We start from the raw sequence: 14047 nt of genomic DNA on the forward strand, positions 1-14047 counted from the left end.
TATTGATGGAAATGTGTTTTTCCATCTTGTCATTGTGATAGTGATTTTATCATGATTTTAGAGATAGAATATTTACAAGACATTAATGAATATAGTGCTACTGAAGAGTTAGGGACATGTTTGGTTTCATTTATTTGTGTATTCAGTACTGGGGGTTGAACTCAGAGCCTCATGCATGCCAGGCAAGCGTATCACCACTGGCTACAACCAGAACCTTTTCACCCACTTTTCTTGACTGTACTTAGGGTTAAGAAAAAAAAAAACTTCTCAGATACAATATTAATTATCCATCTTTGTAGATTGTCTATGAGATTGTTTTCTTTCACTACCTCTCTGTTAAAGATTTTAGCTTAAACCAGCATTAGTTTCTTGATCAAAGAATTCAAAGAAGTTTTAGGTTCCCAACTGCCACACCTACCTGATTTCTAAGGTTCTGCAAACTGCAAGGAGATAAGACACCTCTTTCCCCTTCACACTATTGGAGGAGAGATCAAAATTAAGCTTTGTGGAAGCCAATCACTGGGAGTATAAACCTAGTGCTTAGGTTCCTGGGGACTGGGGACTCTTTTATCAGAAAACTCTAAAGAACATTTTGGTACTGAGATGAAGAACTCTGTTCAGGCTGATCCTTTCTCCTGGTAGAACCGTCTTAGCGTTCACTTGGGACTTCCTTTTATTGAGATGTTCGATCTTCTCTGTCCCTTGTACTCTTTCCCTTGTAAGAGGTATAAAAGACATCATAATTATGATACTTCATGGCACATTCCAGATGCCTATGTTTCTTATACTGACAAAAACCTGTCTTGCCTATCTCACTTGACTTTCTTTAGGACTCAGAATGATGATTTGTGTGAGTGTGACTGAAATGTTAATAGTTTTACTGGCAATAGTAGACTAAAAAGTGATGTAGCTTAACAATGTCAGCTCGGTACATCTTGGATGATCCAGCCACCCCCCCCCCCTTTTAAGCATCTGCCTTGTTTGTGCATATGCAATTTTCTAGCTATCAAGTAATCAGATTATTAGGTAGACTCAATGAGTTGCTCCTTGCGATATTTTAACATGTCAATTCAAAGAAATATTGAAATAGTTTTCAGCACTAATAGTTTGGACATGGAAAACCTATAAGGAAAAACAAAATCTTGTCATCTCAGAAGTTATGTGAAAAAATATCTGTGGACAAACCAGTTTGATATCTTTAATAAGTCTTACCCTCTATTAAATTCCCAAATATAACCATTCACTCTCCCAAAAAATACTCTCTTTTTTCTCCCATCAATCCATTTACATAAAGTCACATTGTAATTCACTATTATAAGTAATTGCAACTCAAATGGTTTTATTAATTAATGGATATTATAATCATTAATTATTCCTAATTACATAGCATTTCATATATTCTGCTCCATAACTCTTTATCTTTAGAAATTTAGACTTCATAGTTACCCCCAAGGACAATGGAACCCATAAAATCATTGTGATCTAAAATTAGAACAAAGAAATACAACTATTTGGCACTTGAAAATGAAGAACTAAACAGATCTTATAATTTTACATGTTTATTCTGCCTGCAGTGGATTAAAATTTTTTACATAAGAAATGCAAGTGCAATATCCAAATGCCAATTCATATATTTCTTTTCTTCATCAGTTAGTCAAGAAATATGATAATGCTTAATTTTATTTGAACAAATTTGTAACATTTGGAAAGGCAAAAATAATTTTATTTACTTTTATTTAAATTGTTGCAAAAAAAAAAAAAAAAAGAGAGATGGAGCTTTCCAGAACCTAAGAACTATCTGCAGCACCTCGAAGTTGACTGGTAAACAATATCCCTGCAAATAATATCCTTAAAGAACTTACTGGAGTATTTTAGAATTTTCCAACTGCCATGTATTTGCTTTATCCAAAATTGTGTCTTTTGGTATACATATTATTTGTCTGTAACTAATTATTTTTAGAGGCTTTTTATTGTTCAATGAATATCATGTCAGTTTTTCTTTACACATGGCAAGCAACAAGAGCAAATTGTATACTATAGAGAAGACTAACATAGCTTAAGCAGATATTAGAAGCAGAGGTAGACAGTTTGGTATGAGATAAAAGTAAAGTTCTTAGCCTCCAGGTCTTCTAGAGCAAAACTGAGTTAGATGTAGTGTAAATGAGATCTAATTACACCTACATTTCATCTTTTTTCCAAATAATTCATTCAGTTATTCTTTCTACTGACCATTTCTGACTCAATCCAACAATGCCCTACTATAATACACATTTGAAATGTTTTACCCCACCTCTTGAGACCAGATATCTTAAGAAAGCTGCTCCACAGCATCTATAAAATTGATATTGTACAGAAACCAACAAATATGCACCTGGATTATTAAACATAGTCTGAACAAGACATAGGATACTCTGTAGAATTCTACAAATCCCTCCACTGATGCTTTCTAGATTTTGTGAATTGCATTGGTTTGATTCAGTAGTTGCTGATCTTTGGTTCTGTTCTTACCTTAGAATTTGATATTTCCTGTGTGACTCCTGGTATATCCATGTTCAGCCCACAACCGATCTGGAACAAATGACCCCTTCCTCTTTCATGGTTCCCACCCGACCTTCTTCCTGCTGCCCTACTGTATCTAGTGCTATGTTGCCGTGGTCTGACATAAGCCTTATCAACATGTTACATCAACACATCTATGTTAGCATATGTGAACAATCAACTCAGGAAAACAGACAATTTCTTGCAAGGTGTAGTAAGAACACCTGGGAAACTAATTTGGAAAATTATTTTGATTTAGATCTAAAATGGCTTTCCAGAGTCTCTCGTGTGCTGGACCATCAGGGTACCATCCCCATTAGTGGATTTATCTACTGAGGAGTTCACAGCTAAATGTGCTGTTTGGGGTGAGGCTTGCTATTCTTATTCCCAGCCCTCGCTTCTCTTGTCTACTTCCTGGACACCTTGCATTGAGCAGCTTTCCACCAGGATATCTTCCTACTATGCTCTTTCTGTCTTGGAGTCAGCTCATCATGAACTGAATCCTCTGAAAATCAGGAGCCAAAATAAGCCTCTCTTCCACTAAGCTGTGTTTTGTACCACTGATGAAAGCAATTTCATTAACCAATACAAAAGTGCTGCAGAATTGGCTCAAAGATTGAGATTCAGAATTGAGATGGATGAGGTGAGGATGGAGTGTGGTGGATTTAGAGAAAGTAGAGAGAGAAGAGGACTGTGTGACTGAAGAAAAAAGGCAAAGGGCAAAGCCTTCGATCATATTTCATTCTGGGTAAAGAGACTGATACAAGCTGAGTCATTTAATGAACTAGGGAACACAGAAAGAAGAGCAGATTTGCGTGGTGAAGCTGTGACTATCTTCCATGCTGCATTCATGAATCATAAAGTGTCTAGGAGACGTCTAAATCATCATGTGATGTATGTGATATGGTTGAATACGAAGTGAGCACTTCAGGCAAGAAATCTAGTCTTGGGGTGCCTGTTGGACAGTAGGATGATTTCAAAAGTACTGACTTGTAGTCAAAGGTAGACACAGAGGAGAAGGACTAAAATCCATGGGATTCACCCCATTTGATAAATAAGGCTAATTGAGATTTAGTGAAAACGGAAGTGGTAGAAACTGGAATTTAGAGCGTGGGGAGGAAACTTGGAAGTGTAAGAATGGACAAAAAGTCAGCTACTTCCTGTGAGTCGGCGCCATGTGTGGGTCATGGGGAGGACAACCAGATGCTGCCCCTCCCGATGTGCAGACTGGGAGACAATCGACTGGCTGACGCTGAGAAACACAGGATGCCATGATAGCTATTTAAGTAAAAAGCAGCTTAATGCTTGTATTTGTTTAGGGTTTCATTCACTGTGCAGGCCTGAAGCTGGTAGTCTGATCATCTATTTAGAGGGCAACATTACAGTTACTGGATCTCTTTCTGAAGGTGGTAGCCATTATTAATTCCCTATTTTCTTGTTTTAAAGTTTTGTATTATTTTCATTGTTTTGTTGGGTTTGGTTTTATTCTGTTTTGTGTTGTTTGATTTTATTATGTCTGATACCATGGGCATCTTTTTCACAGATAACGATATATGATATCTACTTTGGATTTACTGTTATCTTGTTTTTAAGTCCTGTATTGCTTTCATTGTTTTGTTTTTATCAGTTCTGTTTTGCTTGATTTTCCTGTGTCTGAAGGCAATGGTAGTTATTTTAAAGACAACAGGCATTATGGTAATAGGGTATGTTAATTCCCTATTATCTTGTTTTGAAGTTTTGTATCACACTGTTTTGTTTTGATTGGCTTTATATTGCTTGGTTTTATTATCTTTTAAAAAAAAAGAGTGGATTGCTTTATCCTTCAACAAGAATAGCCATACTTTCATACCTTCTCAGAATGAAAAGCTAGAAAAATTTGCATATTTTCTAAAAAACTGAAAATGAAATCTTCTACCTTTCTTCTACCTCTACGGTCCACGCTTTCTTTTTTCAGGTATCTCTGTTAAGATAGTTTATTTTAAAGAAATGTTTTATAAAATGTGTAGAACAAACCCTAACTCTGTACATAAGTAGTATAATTAAAGGGCCTTCTAATTAGCTGAGTCTAGTTTACTCCAGAAAATGTCTCCAAAGATAAACTTTTGTGTAGGAGTAGAAATATTTCTTAATTTTAAACAGGAAAAGAAAAATTTATTCTTGGTATATGTAAAACTCCAATCAGTTTCCCTAAACATTAGAACACAAGCACTATCTGATGAGTTACTATAAATGTATGTGTTATTAAAGCACCTAATGCTAGCCATAGTGGAGAATGTCGATAATCCTAGTTACTCGGGAAGCTGAGACAGAAGGATCACACAGCTAAGGCCAGTCTAGCTCATTTAGCAAGACTCAAAATTTTAAAACAGTTGGGAATGTAGTTCAATGCTCAAGCACTTTGCCTAGCATGTGTGAAGCTTTAGTTTCAACTCCAGTATTGTAACAAATAAAAATAACACACAGGCATGATGGTACAAGCCCATAATCTCAGCATTTTGGGAGGCTAAAGCAGAGAGATCACAAATTTAATCCTAGTGATAGAATTGTGGCAGTGGCTGAAAAGATAAGAAGTATGAAATATAAATGACCTTCATTTTAAAAATGCGAGGAGAGACCCCTGAGCCCCTGGGGTCTGACATTGTCTCCCTGGTCGGAGATCTCTCCTTCGGACACGGACATACGTGGAGTGGGGGCATATGTGTAGCTTAGGTTGGGGGTGGTGCCTGAGGGGCATTAGGGATGCGCAGGTATCTCACTGGTATTCATTTCACACCAGAGCAAATTCCTAGGCATGGGGAAGATAGAGCTCCTTGGTTCTGCCTGAGGCTTTACCAGCTACAGTGTCCGGCCTGGGTCAAAATCCTTTCACTAGCTTGGACAATTTAGTGACTTAGCAAGATCCTGACACATCACACACAAAAAGATGTTAAGTAAGGGCTGGGATGTGGGATCAATTTCCAGTACTGTAAGCATGAATAAGTAACATTTAATATTTGATTATTTGATATTTAATAAACCTATTAGTGAAAGTGTTTATGTGGATTAAAGGTGCAGAAATAAACTCCATTTTCCTTTCCCTTCTATGCTATAGTACATGTGTGTTTAAATTAAATAAAGAATATGCTATGTAAAAATGTATATTGATACAATTAATAGAATAAAATAAATCAGCTTTAAAAAGACTTTCTTGAGTGAGGTTCAGTGATGGACAAATGTCACTTTAATAATGCTCCTAACCCTTAAAAAGGGCAAACCATCCTGCCGGGAGACCAGGAGAAACAGGTGTCGTGTACCCTGTATGCCCTTACTCAGTGCTGAAAGTCACATGGAGATCCATCACAACAATGAGAGATCAAAGCAGTAAATTTAGCACAGATGTTCTCAAAGCTGTCCTCATTATTATTGTTAGTAGTATTACTATTGTTCGGCATGCCTATGGTGTAACCCAGGAATGAACTCATTATGGAACATGAACAAAACCAGAAGCAGAGCAGTAGTCTTCAGCTGGGAGGAATTTTGCCCCACAAGTCTACTTGTTATGGTCTGTAAACATTTTGGGGTGCACATGAAAAGTCAAAGATGCTGCTGCACATCGTACAGTGCACAAGGAGAGCCCCTCATGGCAGAGGACAACGTGGCCCAAAATATTTGTAGTGTCAAGGCTAAGGGACCTTGATGGAAATCAGTGTTCCAAGATGTTCTGCACAGGGAATGATGAAATAAATCTGAGAACAGCTAAGTGCCAAGCTAAGGTCTTTAGAATAATCAGAGATGATGTAGAAAAAAAGTATTGGGTGGAGGGGCAATTGATTAATATTAGGTAGAGATTCTTGAATGCAGTACAAAGAAGTTAAAATTTTCAATGAAAAAAAGTGTTGGGGTAAAATTGGAACTTGAAGCTTTGTGGGTGACTAGTTGGTTGTATTCAAGAGGAGAGGCCAGCACGACTAAACCCATAATAGGTGGGTGAAGGGCAGTGTACGCCATGGCTCTGGTCAATGGGATAATAGAGGGTGGGTGGAACCAAACTCACTTTGTAGTAGATCCACTACTGCAAAATCGAAGGCTGCAATGAAGACATGTTATTAGCTTCTGGGATGATAAAGTGGATTTTCACTTGCTACACTAATAAATATAAGAAAAGAAGTTGGTTTTGGTGAACACACAAAAAATATGAAGATTAGCCTTTACCATATCACAGTTTAGGCATGCATGGGACTTCCAAATATGTGACAGAATTTACTTATTGCAGGAGTTCTGTCTCAGTGTTTCAATGGTTTCTTTAAAAAATATTTACGTATTTGACTAACACAGCTCCATACTATACTCTCTATAGTTTTCACATACAATCCCACTTTCATTCCCAGGCGTTACTGCTCCACTTTATGGATGAGAGAAACGAGCTCTAGGAAGATTAAGTGACCACAATCACACAACAACTGGATCACTGTACTGAGCCACAGTGTAATCCGATGTCTTCTCACACCACGCCCTGGAATTTTCACCGAAATGATTTTCCCTTCGTACGCATTGTCTGCTCCACTGATTTCAGTTATTTCACACAATTCTTTACACCTGCTTCTTTTTTGAGCTTAATGAGTAACTTCCCTCAGCTGTGCATACTTTTTTAACTGAGTCTTTTTCTTTAAAAAAGCAATAACATGTCAATATTCACATTTGCAAAATAAAAAAAAAGAAAATCAAGAGGATTAAAACTATTATTAATCCTGCCACTTAAAGACGTCCACTAAATAATAGTTACGTAATGCCTTTACTTTCCCCACTTCACTTTTCTCTGCTGATGGTGTCTCTGATGCACAGTGATAGTTCTAAAAAGGATCATCGGAATTAGAAAGAGGAGATAAGAGAAAAAGATGGCCCATGAGCTAGGGAATTAGCTTTCAAACCTATAAAGAAGGAACTTGTAGTGGGTGAGAGTGGGGAGGGAGAATGGGAAGAGGGTAATTTCTAGAGCCTCTTTTTTGCCCAAGGAGCCCTAGGAACTTAATAAATCTTAGTTCATCTGTCATCTCTATGCTCTGTTAATGACAAGATTAAATTGAAGCTACACTTTCCTGAGTGCTTATCATTTGCCAGGCGCGGTACTAAGAGCTTTACCCACATTATCTCATTTTATCCCTGCAGCATAAGTTGGAAAACTTAGAGAAGACAAAACTTAGCCTTAAAGAGGTTTTAAAAACTTGCCCAAGTTCCACAGCTAGTAAGTGAGGAAGGATGGTTTCAAAAGCAAATTTGTCTGGCCTCGAAGGCAGTGCTGTGCGGCCTCCTCTCAATGAGGAAAATCAGGCATGGAAAAATATATAACCCAGGAAAGTGAGACGCTGCAGAGCTGGAAGGAATCTTGGGATCTTTAATGTAGAACCTTTTGGTTCCTAGGCTCTGATTTCTTGTTTCTTGTCTCTGCAGAAGCAGGCTGATAGTTGGTTCAGGAATACAGCTTCATGGTTGGGGCAGTTGTTTTTATCTGATCACACTGGAAAAACAGTCAGATAAGCAAAGCACATGAGTTGACTGTGTTTCTCATGTAGCAGACTCCTACTTTGTTGACTGAGTCAATTACTAAATTGAAAATCATTTCTCTGCAGTAACTTCAATAACAAATTCAGCCATGGAATCTCACGGAAGTTTACCAGTTAACTATTGAGAATGAGTGAATTCCAGGACACAGCCTGACCCACATTACTGCTACCTGCAACATTTCTTAAAGTCAGACCATTTCTCTTGGAACATGGAAAGTTACAGTTAAAAACTATACAATTACAAATGCTCACATTCTGGCCCACATTAAGGTAAATAAGTATATTCTTCCCGTTTGTGTCAAAATGTCTAGAAAACAGACTCTGGCTCATGGTTGTAGGTTGTTGGTTAAAGCTGCTATGGAAAAGTAAAGACCTTAAGTGAACAAAAGTTGGGTGGGTTTTCTCGGCTAGTCCTCTAGATATTGGAAGAGTTTGCATGTTTGCTTCCTGTGAAGCTTGATATAAACTACTGATTTTACATGAAGACTTATAATACTGCAGTTACTACAGACATTTTTATACATAATTGTTGGGTAACAGTCTATGTTTATTCTAATGATATATGTTTCAAAGCTACTGTTCTGTGGAGTCCTCAAATAAAGAGACATATTTATCCCTCTGGAATTTCAGCCACACTGCAATTAAAATGAAATGCAATCAATAAAATATTAATGCAGGTATGTTTGAAGATCAATTGCTTAATAATGGTTAGGTCCATGTCTATTTATTCTCTAGCTTCCAGGAAGTGACTACATAGCACAATGAGTTAACTAGCAAATTAGAAACATATTATATACACAATTGTGGGTATATTATTAATTCCATAGTAAGGTGCATGACATTGATGACAGTTTATGCTGCCTGGTGTTTCTGAAACCCTTTTTTCCAGACTGACTCACTATGTTAGAATTATTCCACACTACTCTGATTACTGCCCCTCACTATCACACTACAAGAAGTAGGTGGGATCCCTGAATCGTAAACAAGAAACAGCTGTGCGAATCCCTTATCTTTTCTTTCAGGATGGGAACACTGAGAATCAGCAGACACTATAGAGTTGATTATTGTCATTCAGTGATGGAACCGGACCTGGAACCCACGGGTCCTGATTCCTAGGTCAGGGGTCTCCAAAACACCATGTCACTGAATTTAAGGACACTAACCTAGGTTCCTGTTTTGCAAGTGCAGTGGGTGCAGTATCAGTGGGCTGGGTTCATGGATCCACCTTATCCGTACTAACTAAAAATTCTCTCTTGCAATGCTAAGTGCCACAGCAACTTGCTAAGACTGTCTTGAAAGTGAACCTCAGCTGCCTCTCAGAAGTGGATGGAAGTCTGAAACAGTGAGCGCCAAATTCAGCTGCGTGAAAGACGTTGCCTGTGAGACTGAGGCAAATGGATAGACTTTCCTTGGAGTTTCTGTCGAGCAAAATAGATTATTAAAAAATATTGATATCTCAATTGCCATTGTGGTATTTTATGTTGGTAGTGGAAGTCAAAAAATAACAATGAATTTCCCACTAATTTTCCATGGCTCTGTTCTCTGTGAATCGGCTTTAATTATTCATTTTAGTTCCATGTTAGATAATGAAAAGATTCAAAGCTTTAGTCATTTGTGTAACTCCAGCAGCTCTCTACAAAGGAGAAAGTAAGGTTTTTGAACGGAGGCTTTGCTTTGTGTCTAATTGTACAAGCTGATAGCAATAACTGCTCACAAAAGTTACCTCATTTGCTTCTATGGAAATGGCTATTTTTTCCCCTATTTAGAAGCTGGTTTTCACCATGTGAATGATCACTGCCAGGACAAGTAACAGAGGGTTGAGTAAGTTTGGCAATATTACCCAAAAACTGCATAAATTCTTTTTATAAGTACATCTACTCTGTCAAGCTGACCCCAGCACTTGCTTCTCAGCTCTGACCAAATAGTGTGGACTGATTCAATGATGCTTTTCAATCTGATGGTTAAATAATAAAGGTCTTTGGCGACGACTGAATCAACTGGACCAGGTGGATCCTAGTCGCTGTTCTTAGTCCTGCGTGCTCACTCCCTCCCCAGGTCTGAATGAGTTTCCCAAAGTCATGGTGCAGAGAGAAGTCAGCTCCTGCTGCAACATGAGGTTGTGTTTTTTCTTTCTGAAGCTCCAGAATGGAAAAACACCTTGGCTTCTTTTGTGTGTCTATAAACTGAAGTTACCAGTGTGCAATGTAACGACCTAGAAGAACCCTTGTACATAATCTGGCCCAGTGCTTTTCCAGGGTGAGGGTTGTGTTCCACTAGTGTGTACAAGAGAATTTTAGGAAACATATGAGTAGTGAATAACACAATGGGAAAATTAGCTTCTTTTCAGGGTTTTTTTTTTTTTTTTTTTTTTGAGACTTCTAATTATATCAAGAAGAAAGTCTCCGTCTGGTGCTAACAAAGAACTCTCTAACACTTTTATCTTCCTTTTAAAGAAATAGACGACAAGCCTCAGGCTCAGAATCTTCAGCAGACAACTATGTAGAGCTAGAATTTAATAATACTGTATGGCTTTCATTAAATTAAAAAATTTCAGATTGCCATCGATATGGATGACACTTCTTTTAATGGCAAAGATGCAAAGTTGCCTTTTAAAACGCACTTATTTAAGTTGAAAATGAAAAAAAGAATTGGCTTAAAACAAATGTTAAGTAAAAATCAGTGCAGTGAATACTACAGTGTAAATATTACATAGTATCTGCTGCCACTGATTGGGTAAAAACCATGGGGCTGCTGTGGGAATTGCTAGAGCTCGAAGCCAGTTCTGCTACACAACAGATTGGAAACTGCAGCTCAAAGAGACCAGCAAAGCATAAAGTAAGGACTGCAGCCCATGGTCCACTTAGCAGATGAATGTCACTCTTTCACCAGCAGTTTGAATCATTTTCTTCAGGATAGGCGCTCCTCGCTTTGTGGACAGCACATGTTAAGTTTGAACTTGAAAAAACAATAAAACTGTGTTCCTTTGTTCCCACATTGTAATATGAATGATTTGACAAGGTTATGGAAAGATTTAAAAACCAAGTTGGATTTCTGGGCCTTGAGATAGTGGGAATGGAATGGAAAAAGACCAGTGTAATGTAAAATTTTACTCCAGATTTGCAGAAAATGAAGGGCATCCCCTCCCCATTTTCAGGCTGATTTGCAGGGGGAAAATGTTCTTTTTAAAAGTGTAAGTCTTGAATTCTTAGAACTATGTCTAGACTTTCTGTCTTTTTTTTTTTAAAGGATAGATTTTCCCTGAACTCAAAAACTGAAATGCTTCTAGAAAGTTTTCAATGAAGAGGGAATTATGTCTCTACCAAATCTTAAAAATATTATTATTAAACTTTCCATTTGAAAAAAGAAATGTAGAAGTTTTGGTGAAGTGGGTTCCTGGGAGGCTGGAGAGGGATGCAGGAGTCACTTTTTCTTCCTGCACAGGGGCTCAGGCCTCCACAGGCACTGGTCACACTGGCTGACTGGGTTGACAGCCGCTGCACTGATGATTAAAAAAATAACAGGGCTGGGGCTATAACTGAGGAGGAGAGGCTTGCTTATGCAAGCGTGCTTGAGGGTCGTGGTTTGACCCTCGGCAGCACAAAACAAACAAGCAGGTGAGCAAACTGACAGCTCTCCTCTCACCATCTTGTCTACCTACCGTCTGTGAGCTGAACCCTCTCTGTTTGGAGGAGCAGAGGAAATGAAGAGGCACCTGTGGGTGGTTCATCGATTGGCATTAAGGTGTATGTTTTATATAGAAGGAGGTGAACCATGAGGTATTTAAAATATTTTAAAATAGCAGCCAGATGGAAACTAATTCTTCATCACTCTGTTTCTTTGATTCAAACAGTGAAATCAATAGACACCTGCGTTCCTGAGTTTTTCAAAGGAATAACTGACCAGAGTCAAGTATAAAACTCAAGGACTGAAATGGGAAGCCAGGAAGTTGCTTCTCTTATGCCTAAGTCATTCCCAAGTTGTAAGAGAAGGACAAGGAAACTTGCTGCCCTGATACTGCCTTGTTTCGAGAATTCCCATCTTGAGACCTATGCTACAACTCTTGAAACGTTCATTCCTGATTTTGAGAAACCAGCTCAATGGTTTTTGAGAAGTTTCAGCAGGGAATAGTGAGGAAACCCACTCGGTGCACACCGCCGACCCCACAGAAGAGTGGCTGCTGGCTGTAAGCTCACTAGGAAAGAGAAGACTGCGCAGCACCTTCCTCAGCTTCCTTCCGAGGGTTCGGGAGAGACCTGCTGGTAATGCAGAACACCCAGGCAGACGCACTGACAGCAACGGCTCCACTCTGGGGATCACTTGTGAGTCATTTTCACGAGGCCTCCGACTCATCTCCACAGTCTCTTGCCACAGCACAGGGTCACCATTCATCTGGAAGGACCTGCTGTGCCACCCACGTCATCAGGGTTGTGTTCCAGGTGCCCCATCTTTGGAAATGCTTCTCTGCAATCTCTCCCAAAATAAAGGTACACTAGAAGCAACACTATCTGTGAGGCAAGACTCCACAGTAGCTCGCTAGAGGTTCATGGCAGTGTGAATTCACTGGTTTATGTGACTCACAGAGCATTTTCCAACTTTGCTTTTCCAAGTTCCAGCAGCTTTTTATGTGTTGCAAACCTCCCCTGTTTGATCCGTGGGGACTCTTTCATGAACAGTAATTCACTCATTGACTACCACGTCACCCCACAGCTGTGTCATAACTAGAATAGATTTAACATTCAACCTTCCATTTGGACAGGACTTTTCTACAGTGTGATTCCCAGTAGTGTGCTTTTTCAGTTTTCACTCTTTCAAGGTGAGCTCTGAGTGGTCATGTTAAATTTGTCCTTCTTCATCATGGAGGAGGGAATATTACCATGGCCCCATTTTACAGATGAGCAAAGCGAGTTTTTTGTTGTTAATTTTTATGGTATACATTTTCAGTACTTAGCAATTACATTTATCATGAGGAGTTGGTTCATGTACATAACACATTTTCATTCTTTCCTATCCCTCCCATATTCCCTGCCCCTTTCATCTCTGGGTCCCCTTTCCGTTTGCAAAACTCTATCTCCTTTTTTTTTTTTTATTTAATTCTTTTTTTTCTTTACTTTTTTATTTTGAAGGTAGTAAAAATACAAGAGAACAAGATGGAACAAAGCCAATCAAGACAGTACAGTGAAACTGGTACAGAACTTCACAGCAGGATACCGGGATAACAGTAATAGGTACCATAGTATATCTTATTATATTTATAATAGTTGTCCTGTCAATTAGGTGCAACCAAATCAAACCAAAAACAGAATATTATAAAATCAATTGAAGAAGAATATTGAATGGAGCAAAACAATCATAATGAAACAAAACAGTGAAAATAACATTCGTCTTCAAACAGAAGATAGAAGGAAATTCCCTGTATTTGCTATATTGCATAAGGTCATCCTTCCAAGAGTTGATAATAGGGCAGGGGTAGGCTCACAGGAGCCTCTGACTGGTTCTCCTCCTGGCTTGCACCAGAGGGATGCACTTACCAAGAGAGCAGGCAAATGGCTTTCTTGTGCAGCCGCCTAAGTTCCAGATCTCAGAAGCCACTGATGGCCAGATGGCCAGATCTCAGAAGCCACTGAACAGTTCTCCACTTGGCTAGTGCCAGAGGGAGGCTAAGACTAACTTTTTTTTAAAGAAAAAGGATTTATTTAACAGACAGTCCAGAGATTTAAAGGCAAATGTGCCAAAATGGGCTCTGCTCTGGTGAGGGCCTCAGGGTGGACAGTGGGCAGCACTGTAACTGTGGTGGCATCTCTTAAGTTTCCATCTTCCAGTGTCTCACAGTGAGGATCAAGCTTCCAACACGAACTTTGATGCCAATTAACCTTGTCTGCACTCTCAGCCTGACTTCTGTCATTTGCTTGCCATCCTTGACCGACCCTCTGACCAAATCACTGGGCCGTCCACTCTGATGCTACTCTCTC

General features: G+C 38.8%; 1 long non-coding RNA gene across 4 annotated transcripts in view; it reads left to right on the forward strand.

The window, feature by feature from the left end:
* Nucleotides 1-14047, forward strand: part of LOC106025587 (uncharacterized) — a 44866-nt gene that overhangs the window by 16238 nt on the left and 14581 nt on the right. For 2 of the 4 annotated variants that reach the window (XR_001199190.3, XR_010046398.1), the window contains exons 2-3: nucleotides 11929-12562; nucleotides 13202-13303. This is a non-coding gene — a long non-coding RNA (uncharacterized LOC106025587). The remainder of the gene's footprint in view (nucleotides 1-11928; nucleotides 12563-13201; nucleotides 13304-14047) is intronic. The other 2 variants (XR_010046399.1, XR_010046397.1) reach the window with 2 other exon arrangements.

This window comes from Cavia porcellus, unplaced genomic scaffold, assembly GCF_034190915.1.
Source record: "Cavia porcellus strain 051 isolate PalLab524CR breed Dunkin Hartley unplaced genomic scaffold, mCavPor4.1 scaffold_2, whole genome shotgun sequence".
NCBI lineage: Eukaryota > Metazoa > Chordata > Mammalia > Rodentia > Caviidae > Cavia > Cavia porcellus.